Here is a 13,756-nt window from a genome sequence, read left to right as displayed (position 1 = left end):
ATTATATACCATACATTATATCATAAAACGTTTATATAACAAAATAATTGCCTAATATTTTTTAACAAATAACAATTGGAACATAACCTCTATTCAGTACAGAATGGAAGATGATATCGAATTGAAAATGATACTTAACATGGTATTGTGAGTTCGTTCCGTGATATTAATAAAAGCAGCGGTGCCAGCGTTAGCCCCAGAGAGTTATTCACAGAACGAGTTCACCGCGAATAAAACCAAGCACGATCCTATTCTACGTTCAATGGTTCAAATTAAACGGTAAGTGCAGTGATTATGGGCCGGTTATGGAATGAAGTCAGTACCAATGCGGAAATTAATGGTGCTCGTCATGCGATTTCACATTACCTTTCAAATTATTCGAATGTTAAAGCGATTGCGCGCGCGATGTGGGCCCGCATCGGACGCGATGGGGTCACGAGACCTGTCATTTGCACTGGGATTTTCACCCCTTCACCATTTCACCCGTCAAATTAACGCCATAGATTTAACCCTCCCTTCTCCGAAAAGGTTAGTTTTACCTTTTGGACACGGAACAAACAGACGCACTAATGCAATGATGTCGATGGGGACGTCCAACCGGTTTGTTGATTTATTATACTTTGTAAAAGTGAAATATTCTGTCTGTTGATGGATTAAAGGGAAAGCGTTTTACAGCGTAGAATGTGATTTCAGCTACAATATTTTTGCAAATATTTTGGAGAATACTTTTATCACGCCGCCGGTTGAATCGTTGAATACAGACCCTGTAACCGTAAAGCAACAAAGACGAGTGATTTATTTGGAAGGAATTATTCGGTGGCGAGTGAAATAGTGGGAGAGCATTCGAGGTGCTAGGTTGCGAGTTATCAGAGAATTTCCGGACATTGGCACGCCCGCGCCGCTGCCCGCGTCACGAGTAACCCTCTTACTCTATTTACCTCTGTTCAATGGCACACTCGATTCCATTTCCATATTAAAGTCAAATATTCCAACTGTAAAATTCATAATAGTGTTTGTATTATATTAAAACAGAGGTAAGTAGTTAACCGTTTGAAAGCTACCACCAAACGATCCAGTTGAAAAACAATATACCTACTGCAAACGAAATCCTTTCTAAGAGCTAGATTTAATAAACGACCAACCACAGAAATAATATTTGGTTTCATTGAAAATTGAACCTTCGTAGTAAATTTATGTTCAATAATGCTATCAGATCGACAAAGCTTTGATTACGATCTAAATATTGATAATAGAGAACGTCTACAATGTCGGAACTCATTACAGGGTTTCGATAAACAACGGGTAGGTTAATATGGAGGTAATCAGAATTTCGTGTTTCATTAAATCATTTGTTCGGCAATAAACCCTTCCTATAATGTTAACAACAATTTAGGCCGGAGACAATGGCGGGCAGGGGCGAGCGACACAAAAGGGGCTCGCGATTGGCCCGATTAGCGAGCATGTGATCCGACTCAGTAGTCGGCGAGCCTTTTATCTTTCGCTGCCAGAGGCAGCTCCACAAATATTATCTTTATTCCGAATTAAATCACAAATCAGAGCATTTTCACTCCTGATGAAGCCATTCCGCACGCTCTCATAAATCGATTTTGAGAAGTGCTCACATTCAATTTCTGGGCGCGGATTCAGCAGGAATTTGCATGTATTTTATAACTTCCTATTGCCGGAAAAAGAGGATTTTGCTATAAACAAAGTAGAAAATACGAACTATGTTCGCTAAGTTTATCTCTTTATGTGTTGTGCAAAATATAATTTATACTTTGTTTTTCTCGATAACATTGCTTCTTAGGTCTCTATCGTTATTATTATTCTGCGGATGTTTTCATTTCTATCTTTCATACTTAAGTATATAATATTTACTTTTTCATTAAGAGACCGCTTCGCTTTATGGGTAATGAAAATGAAATAAGTGGTCGCGCGGGTATCGGGGGTATTTCTTAATACACTTGGCAGCCAGAGAAAGAATCCTATGAACCATTATTGCGTTTCTCCCGCAATATCGCCGAGGAGCTTTGTAACTACATTTAATACTACGACTTGATCTCGTTACGACTTATTAGTTTCTGTACAATAGAACATTATTGTACTTAGTTTTGAAGGTGGTTTCCGACTTTACGAATGCGCAAGTTCCACGAAATTCAGAGTTAGAGCTGGAATTATATAGCGTCACTAATTAAACAGGATTTGCGGATTTGTTGCAGCCGAGTGCAGCGGCGGTAACTCCCGAGTGCCGGCGCAGTAACTAGCTGCACCTTATTAATTAGGCCACAGGTCTGCATCTACCAAATATATCTGATTCATGCGCCTACAAAATATTCAGTGGATAAAATATAAAATACTTCTTCAGCGGCTGGATATATTAAAATAAATTTTCCATTGCGATTCAGTATTGCCTCTTCTTTTACCCTCCGCTGGCATTTACACAGGCGCTTAATATCTCGGATTGAGTTATAAACGCGCAGTAATAAAAAATATAAATTACTACGAAAACATTTCAAATATTCCCGTAAAAATATATGAGATAATCAGAGACGTCTATATCAAACGCAAGCCATGAATATACAAGTCGTAAAAACATCATAAATTGAACAAGTCCTCATGGTGCTCTTATGAAAAAAGTTTTTAAGTTATGCTTTGAAAACTATAGGTTTATTAAAGTTTTAAATGCTTAAGAAAAATAAAACGGTTTTCATTTATAAAATATTGTGGTTTCTAATATATTATGAATTTATAAGTTATAACTTGATTTGTTTGTAAACGTGCTCGTTTTGTCTACTTCAGCTTGGCCCGCTACTTCGAAACTAGGTACGTATGTTAGTTCTAGCAGACTTAGAGAGAGGCGGCGAGCTCCTGCGGTTCTCCCCATGTGTTTTTACACAAAACAATTTTCTTGAATAATAACGGCTTCCAGTTGTAATTTATTATTCATAAAATTCATTTTCATACACGCTGGTAACAGTGTGTGAATTGATTAATGACGGTGCGCGCATGTTTCGCCTTTCTCTTAATGAAAAAGAGAGAAAAAATCTGAAATTGGAACTGAAATGCTGAAGCCGAAAATAAAGCTATTCTTGTATAACGCTTGTTATTTCGAGATAAGCATTCATCAATTTAAAATACCGGGTTTGAACTGAACATTACATATAAAACATTATCAACTTGTTGAGAAAGTAAGTCGGTATGTCTTTCAAATTTAGAACATATTCTTTCCAAAACAAATGAACGCCCACGACGGTTCTTCGAATCCGCTTTGCATGTAATTAAAACTTGCACAATTAAACACAGCCGAGAAGGAAAACACGGGAAAATTGAGATAAGATTAATTTTCTGACTAGTTCCCGAGGGAAGTTTGCGCGCCAACGGGAGAGATAGCCCCGCGAAACGGCCGCGCCGCCATGCTACGAGTAATCGTATTCGTGAGCACCAGATACGTACGTTTCTGCGCGGACTGTGCGGACAAACAGATGGTTTGATATCAACACAAAAGAGCCAACCTTTGTACCAACATCTTATATTGTCTCCAGTGCCTGCGGCCTCTCGAGTTTGAAGTTTCTCAAGTTTGAAGTAAGCTTAGTAACTACATTTATAAGTATTCTGTTTGAAGCGCGTTTGATTTCGTAAATTGTATTATAATTTATTGACATAAAGTTAGTACAAAATTTAGGACGAAAATACGAGCATGTTGATTTACCTATTAAGTACGTGAAATTGTCTCCCATTACGGGTGCGGAAGGGAGCAAATGTAGAGAGCTGTAATCGAAGGCCTCATTAGTCTCCTGGAAGCGGGTCAAGGCAGCCCGGCGCCGCCGACCCCGGAGATTTACTTTAGGAAGCCACGTCCTGAATTAAAAGATTACATTTTTATCATTTACCTTTGAAAAAGCGTTTCCTTAACTTTATTAATGAAGCTGAGAGTATTAATTTAATAAGAAGACCGGAAATGCTGAAGCCGTAAGAAAGTTGTTAATAAATCATGTTAAGTATTAAAAACTGAAAGTTTTAACAAAGTAAGAAAAGTCGCAAAGAGACCTGCCTCTATTTCCATATCTGTTTAATAAGCAATCAGAGCGACAAGGATCACAGCGCAAGCCGCAGCCATCGGCCTACTTGTTTATTTATTATTCTATTGCCCCACTCAACGTCGAGTGGCGGGGAAAGCCACAATGCGACCCCACTGATTGAATATTAACTATTCTCGTACCCAGTGTCATTAAAACTTAAGTATAACTTTTCTTTCAGTTAATCCTGAGTGACTTTCTTACTTTGTAGTATTATAGTGTTTTTGCGTCTTTAACTTGATGAAACTACCGACAAAAATACGATTGGTATAGGTACTGGTTTAGTATTCTCAAAACAGTAAGTAGAAGAGAAAAAGAACATGAACTTATATATTTCACCAATTAATACTTATCTATTATTCTTTCTACGTCACAATACAAAAGACCATCTTCACCTTCCTACATTCCATCTGGCTGCATAAAAAGATTACTCCGTCCGTTTTCTTTGAAACCGAAACAAAAGGGAAGTCGCGGTCGCAATCATAGTTGTACAGTCGATTTAGGGACTCACTTTCCTGGCTTTAATTTGTAACTTTTTCACAAAGAAAAGTTAGAAAAGAAAGGTTTCCTCGCGAGGGCGGATTAGAAAAGCTGGAGCCACGCCATGGACGAATAATAGGAATGAAAGTTCTAACAGGCTCGGCTTACTTAGATTGCGCGGGCAGATCTCCCCGGATTAAACTAGACACGTTCCCGCCACAACATAAATTTCCTCTTAGCGCTCCATATTGTGGCGCTGGCTACGACGCTACACTGTGTTTTAATTTCAAACATTTTGCCTTCAAAAAACTTGTTGCGCTTTAACCAGGAATTACGAAACACCAGATGAAATAAAACCGACTTATTATAAATTTTGTCACAGGTAATAAATAATATGCACAGAAATAAAATTTCTAAAAGCCATTTGTCTGCGACACCATTCGAGTACTTAAGTGAATAAGAACATTTAGCAGTAAGTAAATGTGTATTTTCGCCAAATAGGGAGTTAATGAAACGAAACGATATTTACCGCAAATGAGTGGCGAAGCTTTTAAAAGTAGCAATTGGTGTCTGTTTCAGAACAAATTGTACATTCAGAGCGCCGCTAATGAGATCGCGGAGGGACTTGAGGGGGCTGCGCGGGGGGCGGGGAGGTCCGGGTGGGCTCTGAGCTGAGGATGTCTCCGAGGACTATATTTTACGTTTAATTGACGCGCAGCTGTCACTTAATGAGACGTGGATTTTTATAATTTTAAAACTTAGGTAAATAATTGCTCTTAAAAAGTGCTTTAAATCACCAACAATATAGTTTGCCTCGCTAAGTTCCCGAGCTTGTTTCTTTCAGGCGAACTTCAGAGAATGAGTCTAGGTAAAATCTAGGTGTAATTATTATTATCAATAAATGACTATGACTAAAAAAGCAACGAAACAAACAAATTTCTTCTGACGCTTGAAATAATATTTAGTAAAAGACCTTTATCATTAATTCTGTACAATTAGTAGTGCAATTAAACGCGCTCGGTCTGCGATTGTTAAAGTAAAGCAACTTTCGCAGAGGCCGGTCATAGGATGGGTGACCACAAAAAAAAAAGTTTTCATCTCGAGCTCCTCCGTGCTTCGGAAGGCACGTTAAGCCGTTGGTCCCGGCTGCATTAGCAGTCGTTAATAACCACCAATCCGCACTGGGCCCGCGTGGTGGTTTAAGGCCCGATCTCCCTATCCATCCATAGGGAAGGCCCGTGCCCCAGCAGTGGGGACGTTAATGGGCTGATGATGAGTAGTGCAATTAGTAAGTACTATGTGGTAGGTTTCAATTTACTTATGAAACTTTTTATTTTCTTATTCATAATATTTATTTTTTACATTCTGTCTCTATTTTACCTAGTAATTACAACTTAAATTAGTCCCAGATAGTTGAATTCTACGGGTTGTTGGCTTAATTTATCTGATGCTACGCCGTAGCATCGTAGCAGGAAGCTACGAGTTACTGCTAAGTAATTATTATATTTTTACCGTATAATCACATAATATAACTTACACAAAACACAACATAAATAACATATACACGTCCCACTAGGTGTGCCTGTGGGCCTAACAGGGCCCTCGCAGGAGTTTGGAGCATACTCCACTAAGCTGCTCCAGTTCGAATTGGTCAAATCAATCAAATCAAAGTCTCACAAAGTTATTTCAACAACGGCCCCACTGGGAGTCGAACCCGGATTTCCAGACGTCATTCTAATCATGCCATATAAAAAGGGGTAGTATAACTTTTTATCTATAATTCGGTGACTAGTTAGGTCTTCCCACGCCGATAGGTGTAGTGATTTATATTTGTCTGACTAAAATATATTGAATCGTTTTATATCTGTCAAGTCCCGTAGAGGACTGAACGTTAATATTCATATTGTAATAAAACATAAAAAAACACTTGCCTATTATGTCTTGAATAATACAGTCATAATTGTTATCATCATTCATTCAAAGCACAATTCTTGTCTCTTATAATTTTGAAATAAGAAATCTGGAGATAAATTAAGTCGTTAAGAGAAAGACAGGAATTTCCTTCAGAGTAGGAATAACAATACACAATTATTTATTGCACAAAACTAACATATAACACAGGAATACAAATTAAACAAACGTAAAATGCGGCCCTATTGCTAAGGTAGCAATTTCTTCCAGGCAACCTTATCATTTTTGATGGTGTTATGGAATTAACTTACGTTACCTTTTATAATGATAAATAATGATTGATGATAATGTTAAAAGTAGTACATGAGGATCAGAATTGTGTAAATCTCTAAATCCCACAAGGTACACTAAATGTAATTATTACTTTATAATAAACACTTTATTAGTATAAATCTAAAATACGTCCAGATATTTATATTGATCCTTCAAATCCTGGATATATTCCAGTGCAATGTTTGCATCCCTTTCCACGAAAAACACTTCATCAATTTATTTTACACTCCATTTTTTAATTTATTTTCCTTCCTCCAAGGGCTATTCTTAAAATAGACTTTTATCCGTTTTGAAATTTTTACTTTTTTAACATGCTTTTATCCAATCCTGGCAATTGAAAGGCTCATTCAAAAAACACTAACATTTTCATGAATTTGTCCACACAAACATTTTCGTGATAATTACAATTAAAATTCATAAATAACTATAAAAACTTAGTCTAATTACACATAGATACAAAATGATAATTAAATGATTTTTAAATTAATCCAACATCAGTGAATTAACGTCTATGTGCACGTGCGTCATGTTCAAATAATCCACCTCGTGTCATTCCCGGCGCAAAGGTGCCCATCAAACTAGCCGCGTTTCCACGCTGGATAGCGATGGACAACCGTTGCACAAGGTACGAACCGGAGCGGGCGTCATAACCACGTTCTCTCAATCGCCGGCCCACCTCAGCCACAAATGCCTTCGCTTCCACACACCAGGAGCCCGCAGCTTCCACCGCGAACGGCACGAAAATATATTGCTGGGCGAGGGCTGAGTATTTTTCCCGCTTTTTCACCGCTGCGCATTCCGCTGCAGCCCCTTAATTGCAATTGATATTAACTCAGAATCATAAGCTGAGTGAGGTCCCCCTCAGTTTTCGGTACGATGCCACTAACACCTTGTATTAAGGCAACCGTACATATCCTTCCTTCTATGCTGGACTGGGAATGAATAAAAAACATAGAAAGTGGTCATTCGATCCTATGGCGTTAACGGAAGCTAGAAACTGGACTAGGCCCTCTACTGCATGGTTTCTTCGAAAATATTACAATAAAAGACGCGACATTAGTACCTAAAAGAAGTTTCCAAAATAAATAATTTCATAGATTGTTTTCCTGCATCATTAAGACTAACTTATTTGAATTAGTAAATATCTAATCCAATTCTTCCTAAATATAGCCATTTAGTATGTATAAGGAAAAATTTTAATTGAAAAAATACATTGTGAAATATTCTATTCTGAGTAATCCGAATAAACCGATGGTTAGAGGAAATTGCCTTTGCACCAAAAGTTCCGTTTATCAGTGCTCTGATTTAATTTCTCATTTTAAACCTTTTGGTCTGACGTTGAAGGGACCATTTAGGTGTCAAGATTATGTTTGGACATTACACCAATAAGTACTTACGTCTATAATAATAATCACAGTCGTAATTATATAACATCGAACATTTCCAGCATAGAATGAAATAAAGAACAAACAACTATTCAAAAAATAGTGTGAAACAAGACACGTTTCATGTAGTCGAATTTATTATTTCTACATATTCCACATAAGATTACGCAACTCTATAATGTAAGTATAATGTATGTATGTTCTAAGTTGTATTTGTATTTTGCATTTGGGATTTATGTCCAATGGAATACCGGCATAAACAGTAGTCTGTATGCGAGAACGCGGAGAAAAATACGTAGGTGCGTATCCTTCATAATTATAGAACTCGAAATCTCTCTTTGGATTAAAATTTGTATATAACATTATATGTATAGCAATTCATAATCTCTACCTGGCGTCCCTGCCATAACAATGACAGTAATTTTCCTGAAAGCATTTCCATCTTTCTTTTCACATTAATCCCCATTCAGACGTTAAAGTGTTTTCAAAATTGCTGTCGCTATCAGTATTACATTTAGACCATTTAATGATTGAAAAGTTGAAACGCGTGTTTTAAAGCTATTGTATTGTTTTAAGCTTCAGTAATAAAAATCTTTGCCTTTTCTCAGTAAGTCGACTAAACGATTTCCACGAGCTATGAGACGTTCATGTTTTCCACTCCAACTGTTACTTAAGAGTTTAAAATTTACTCTTAAATTTTCTTTTTTAATCTTTAAGTACTCTTAGGGGAAGGACATGATAAGTTTTATTTTTTCTTTGTTGTACGATTCGTTATAATATTATTCAAAGAGGAAGTCTGAGGAGGTTGCCAAGCAATTTGGCAGGCTGCGCGGCGCAGCGCTTCGCAGATAGAGCGTTATTTACTGCGGCTATTGGAGCCGGGCGGTATATCGTAACTTCTGCTTAAATACCTAGTTACAGCCCGACCCTGTCCTAGTCGCTTCCTCTTTGCTCCTCATGCCCGCAAAAAAACAGTAAACCAAGCTCTCCTCGTATCAATAAAAAGCCTTCGCGCTATTTGCAGGCATTGCTCACAACCCTACAAAAATCTAAGGTTGTATACTGCCAAAGGGGAAAACCAAATAAAAGGGATAATTTATTGAGCTCTAAATAGAAACTCGTAATTTGTCGTCAACAATGGCCGCCCCCGGTACACATATTTTATTCACTTTGACATCCAATTCTTTCCTCTATTGTGGTTTTCCATTGTCTGTACGGCTATTGATACAGTTCCCTGTAGTTCGTGTTTTGTATTTTTCCACGAAATATCTAGTCACGACGCAATAACATCTTATATAAGTAGAAAGATTTAGTAAACTTCACCGTTGAATCTCCACTTTTTTTGAAATTATAGTTATGTATTGTTTAGTTATTTTGTGTTTAGGTAGGTGTAATCTAAAACATTCTATCACAACAATTTACCAAACCTGGGATAGGTAGCTGAAAAGCTAACCTAATTATTCTCGATAAATCAATCTTTGTGGTTGTGAAACATAATATTTATTAAGAGTTTTACTAATAACAATCAAAAAACGCCACATTTACACAGGAAAAATCAAACATACTTAATAAAAAATAAACGCAAATGATGACTCATGGTTGAAATACAATTAAATTTTTACTCAGGCTTAGTATAAGCTACGGTGCTAATATTTTATTGGTGTAACTTGAGACTCTACCCTACTAATCCTTTATATCCGGCGTAAGTTAGGCAGGCTGCCAAAATATCCATTCATCCACGTGAAAGGCTTATTTCATCGATACAAAATAATAAATAGAAACCTGACATTATAAAGTAATAAATATCAGAGAACAAAAATCAGAAGTTTGCGGCGAGTTTCAACAAGACGCATGACAAAGCGTATCAACTGTTTCTCGCTGGCCACCGGCGGTCGACGGCCCTTTTGCACCGATACTAACTCAGTAAGATTATATAAGTATGCACGTACGTAAGTGGACATGTATTTTACAAATTAATCGATTCTAGTCTAAACTATCTTCTTGCTGCGAAACTGTTTAATTTAAACCAAAAATTCCGTGTCAATTACATCAAAATCAACACTACGGTAATGGCCATTAAGCGAGATGGTTGAATAACAGGATTTTAATTGCCTCTGAACAATATGGGCCCTACACTTAACTTAATTGGATTTGTAAGTAGGCAGGTTTACGAGGAGGATGCGATCACTTTAACAGCAGCACTATTACGATCGCTGAAGGTGAGCCTTCACCCCCGGGACTACCCGCTGCAATTAACAATGAACACCAACCCTAAACCCTACTCACTCCAGTTGCTGACGAAAAATTAAAAACAAATAATGGCCTTTTTGTTTACTCGAGTACTTTGTAGCCACGGACGATTGAAAACAAATTATATTTTAAAATTACTTTTTACTTTTTTTGTCTACTGGATCGCAGGAAACATTGTGGCAGTTATTATTAAAATTCTTTGATTGAGCCGGTCTGCAAAGGTCATACTTTTAATCAATTTATGGTAATTTAGAGAATACTTAGAAATGCTTAAAAATTATCTTCTATGACTATACCTATTAAAACTGAAATTGCCTTAGCTTGACGTTTCAAATTATGTGTTTAAGTTCCCTATTGGCGAAGTGGTATTTGTGTAGCTAATAAACGCTCACAACATATGCGGAGTAATGTCTCGTTAGGTATTCATAACGCGGCTATTGTGCCGAGTGGCACATACAATGTGGCACATACTACGCTGATTCTATTAGCCGGCGGAAACTAAAGCTTGTCAGCACCTATTGTTTTATATTGCTGGGTTGGGGTATCAAATTACGAATACAAAGTAGGATAGCTACCAACCACTGCCTACTCCAAATAATTGAGGTTTTGTGGTGCTGAGTGGCCGTAACCTTGAACTCTGTTTTAAAACGTATATTTGATTATACGATGAACTTGCCCATGCTTATTATATGGTACTTATATGTATAGTTAGTTCCGTCAATACACAAGCAATAAATAGCACACCTTTTTGAAAATAACCACATAATTTAATAACAAAATGTTACTGCTTATAACGAATTTCGTGAAACTTTCTATTCATAAAATTAAATCCGATACAAAGTAGATAATAACCCTTTTGTTTCGTCCAAAAACATGTTATTCCTTCAAAAAATACGTTTATTATTATAAAAATTCTTTGAAGGAACCCTAAAACCCAGGTGGAAATTCATACCTTTTTTGCCAGTTTTGTATGAAGAATATAAATAATGTCAGTTTGTAGGCGTATCAATGTCACCTAAGCAAACAATGGGGTGAATCAAGGGTAAAGCCGGCGATCGCTCGCCCTACGTCAGGAGATTTGTCAGGGCGTGGGCAATTAGCACACTCATGCGTGCATGGAAAATAACAAACGAGAAAGCTAGTGTATGATAACCATATCCATTAATACATAATCATTATAATGACCCTTATACAACGACTTCTAAGGGGTAATTTTCCGTCACATAATTCATTATTTTTTTAATATTATTTTCAATTAAAATAAATTATTTGCGATGGAAAATTCCAGTTAATATTACCTCAGAATAACGAGCTGAATTACCCCCCCCCTCAGTATTTTTTACGATGTCACTTACACCCCGTACAAGTACTTACAGGTAGCCATAAGTACGTACGGGTGACATCGTAACGAATTCTGAGGGGGATGATTCAGACCGTGATTTTGAGTTGATATCATTAAGTGGAATTTCCTATCGGAAATTTCATGAAAATTTTAGAGGTTTTTTACTTATTTTCAGTTTCATACTTTTGCGATGGAAAATTCCACTTGATATCAACTCAAAATCATGGTCTGAATTATCCCTCAAAGTTTTCGTTACGATGTCATTTACACCCTGTTTGTAAAATGCGACGGCTAATCCAAGAATACGATACAATAAAATCCCGCGCCCGGCGTGTACGTCTCGCTTTCTTACCTCGCTTTCACGGCTCTATGTGCAACAAGCATAAAAGTGACCAAGGTAATAGAAAAGTCTGAGCTTATTGGTTTGTGGGATAGAGAATCGCGTTTCACCACATCATGGTAAAATAATTATATGGGCTGTGGTAGAAAGATTTGAGGCATGAATCTACTTGGTGTCCCACGTTTTCGCCGAACAAGCAGATACACGCAGATTTTAATTATCCAAACAACGTTTACCAAAATTTTAGATTAGCGTTCGACTATTTTTGTAAAAAAGTTTGCCATTTATTTTATTTCCCAACTATATTGACTGACAAATAATCAGTAACGACGCATATTGTATTACCCTAATTCCGTCTTCGTATGATTTTGCAAAAAAAGCGATTAGCAAGAATTAACAATGAAAATATTTACTTCGTTAGGTTAGTACTTATTTATGCTGATAACAGCGCACGAGCCGAGCATTTCAAGCGAGCGTGCGGTAGCGGTCGGCGATTGCCAGACCCGAATTGACTTGAAACATGATTTCCACCATGACCAAGAAATCAAAAAAATACTTATTAAGTAAGTAAGTAATAAATATGCTTTAATATTAAAAAGTTGCAAGGTGATAGATAGTTTGTCAAGTGGATATTTTACGTGAAGATGCCTGGCCAAATGATGTTGTACGTGTGTGATTTTGGCAAGTGAACTAGATAGGAAATAAATTATGCAAACAATTGTTTGCGAAGTGCCATTATAGCATTTTAAAACCATTATACTTCGTTTTCTACGGTGGAGTTAGTGGATGTATTATAGCTAAGTGAACTGTTTTTCTGCCCGCCACAAAAGGGATACTGTCTGTCGTACCTCGAATTTCTTTTCGAAGAGACAAAATGGTCTTGTTTACTCCATAACAGAATTTTATGACATTTTATTGACAATACGACATGAAAAAATATAGATATATGATTTATTCGGATGATCAAAGAATGTAAATAAATCTCTCACTCGTACCTCCGCCGAGGGATCTAGCTCTATAAACGTACGCATGTTGGCAAATCTCATTACTTTGCGAGGATAAAGAAAATTCAATATCTCTATCGTTCTTTGTCTGTCCTTCCCAAATTTTATTTCGCAGGTCCCGCGTAAACTTGTAAGTAAAAGTTGCACGTTTGTTTTATTCGTATGATTGTGGTGATTACCATAATACTACCTTCAGCAAGATTGTACCGCAGCAGAGATTAAATAAAAGACAAAGATTTATAAATAGCAGTAGCGAACCATTTATTAATTATTTGGTGTGATCGTCTAAGTTGCTAATTAATTATCTTGGACTATTTTCACAAAAACCATCAAAATTCTCGGACGCCAAATGTACCTTTTAAAACACTGACAAATTAATTTTACGATAAATTTATTTTTGTTCGAAGCAACGAATAGCTGTCGAGTCATTTTCAAACAATTTCCGTTATTAGCCGTGTCTTCTCTTCATTCGCGCTTTATTGTTTAAGGCTGATGATGTAAATTAGTTGGCTGCCGGATTTTACAAGGAAATTCTATTTATTATTTAGACAGTCGCAACCTCAAGGTATTTGATAAATATTTACAAAATACTTAACACAGTATACGTATTTACGTAAGGTAAAAATACCTTAGCA

The sequence above is a fragment of the Pectinophora gossypiella genome, chromosome 9 (assembly GCF_024362695.1).
Source record: "Pectinophora gossypiella chromosome 9, ilPecGoss1.1, whole genome shotgun sequence".
NCBI classification, from domain to species: Eukaryota; Metazoa; Arthropoda; class Insecta; order Lepidoptera; family Gelechiidae; genus Pectinophora; species Pectinophora gossypiella.
Note: the sequence above shows the minus strand (reverse complement) of the source record.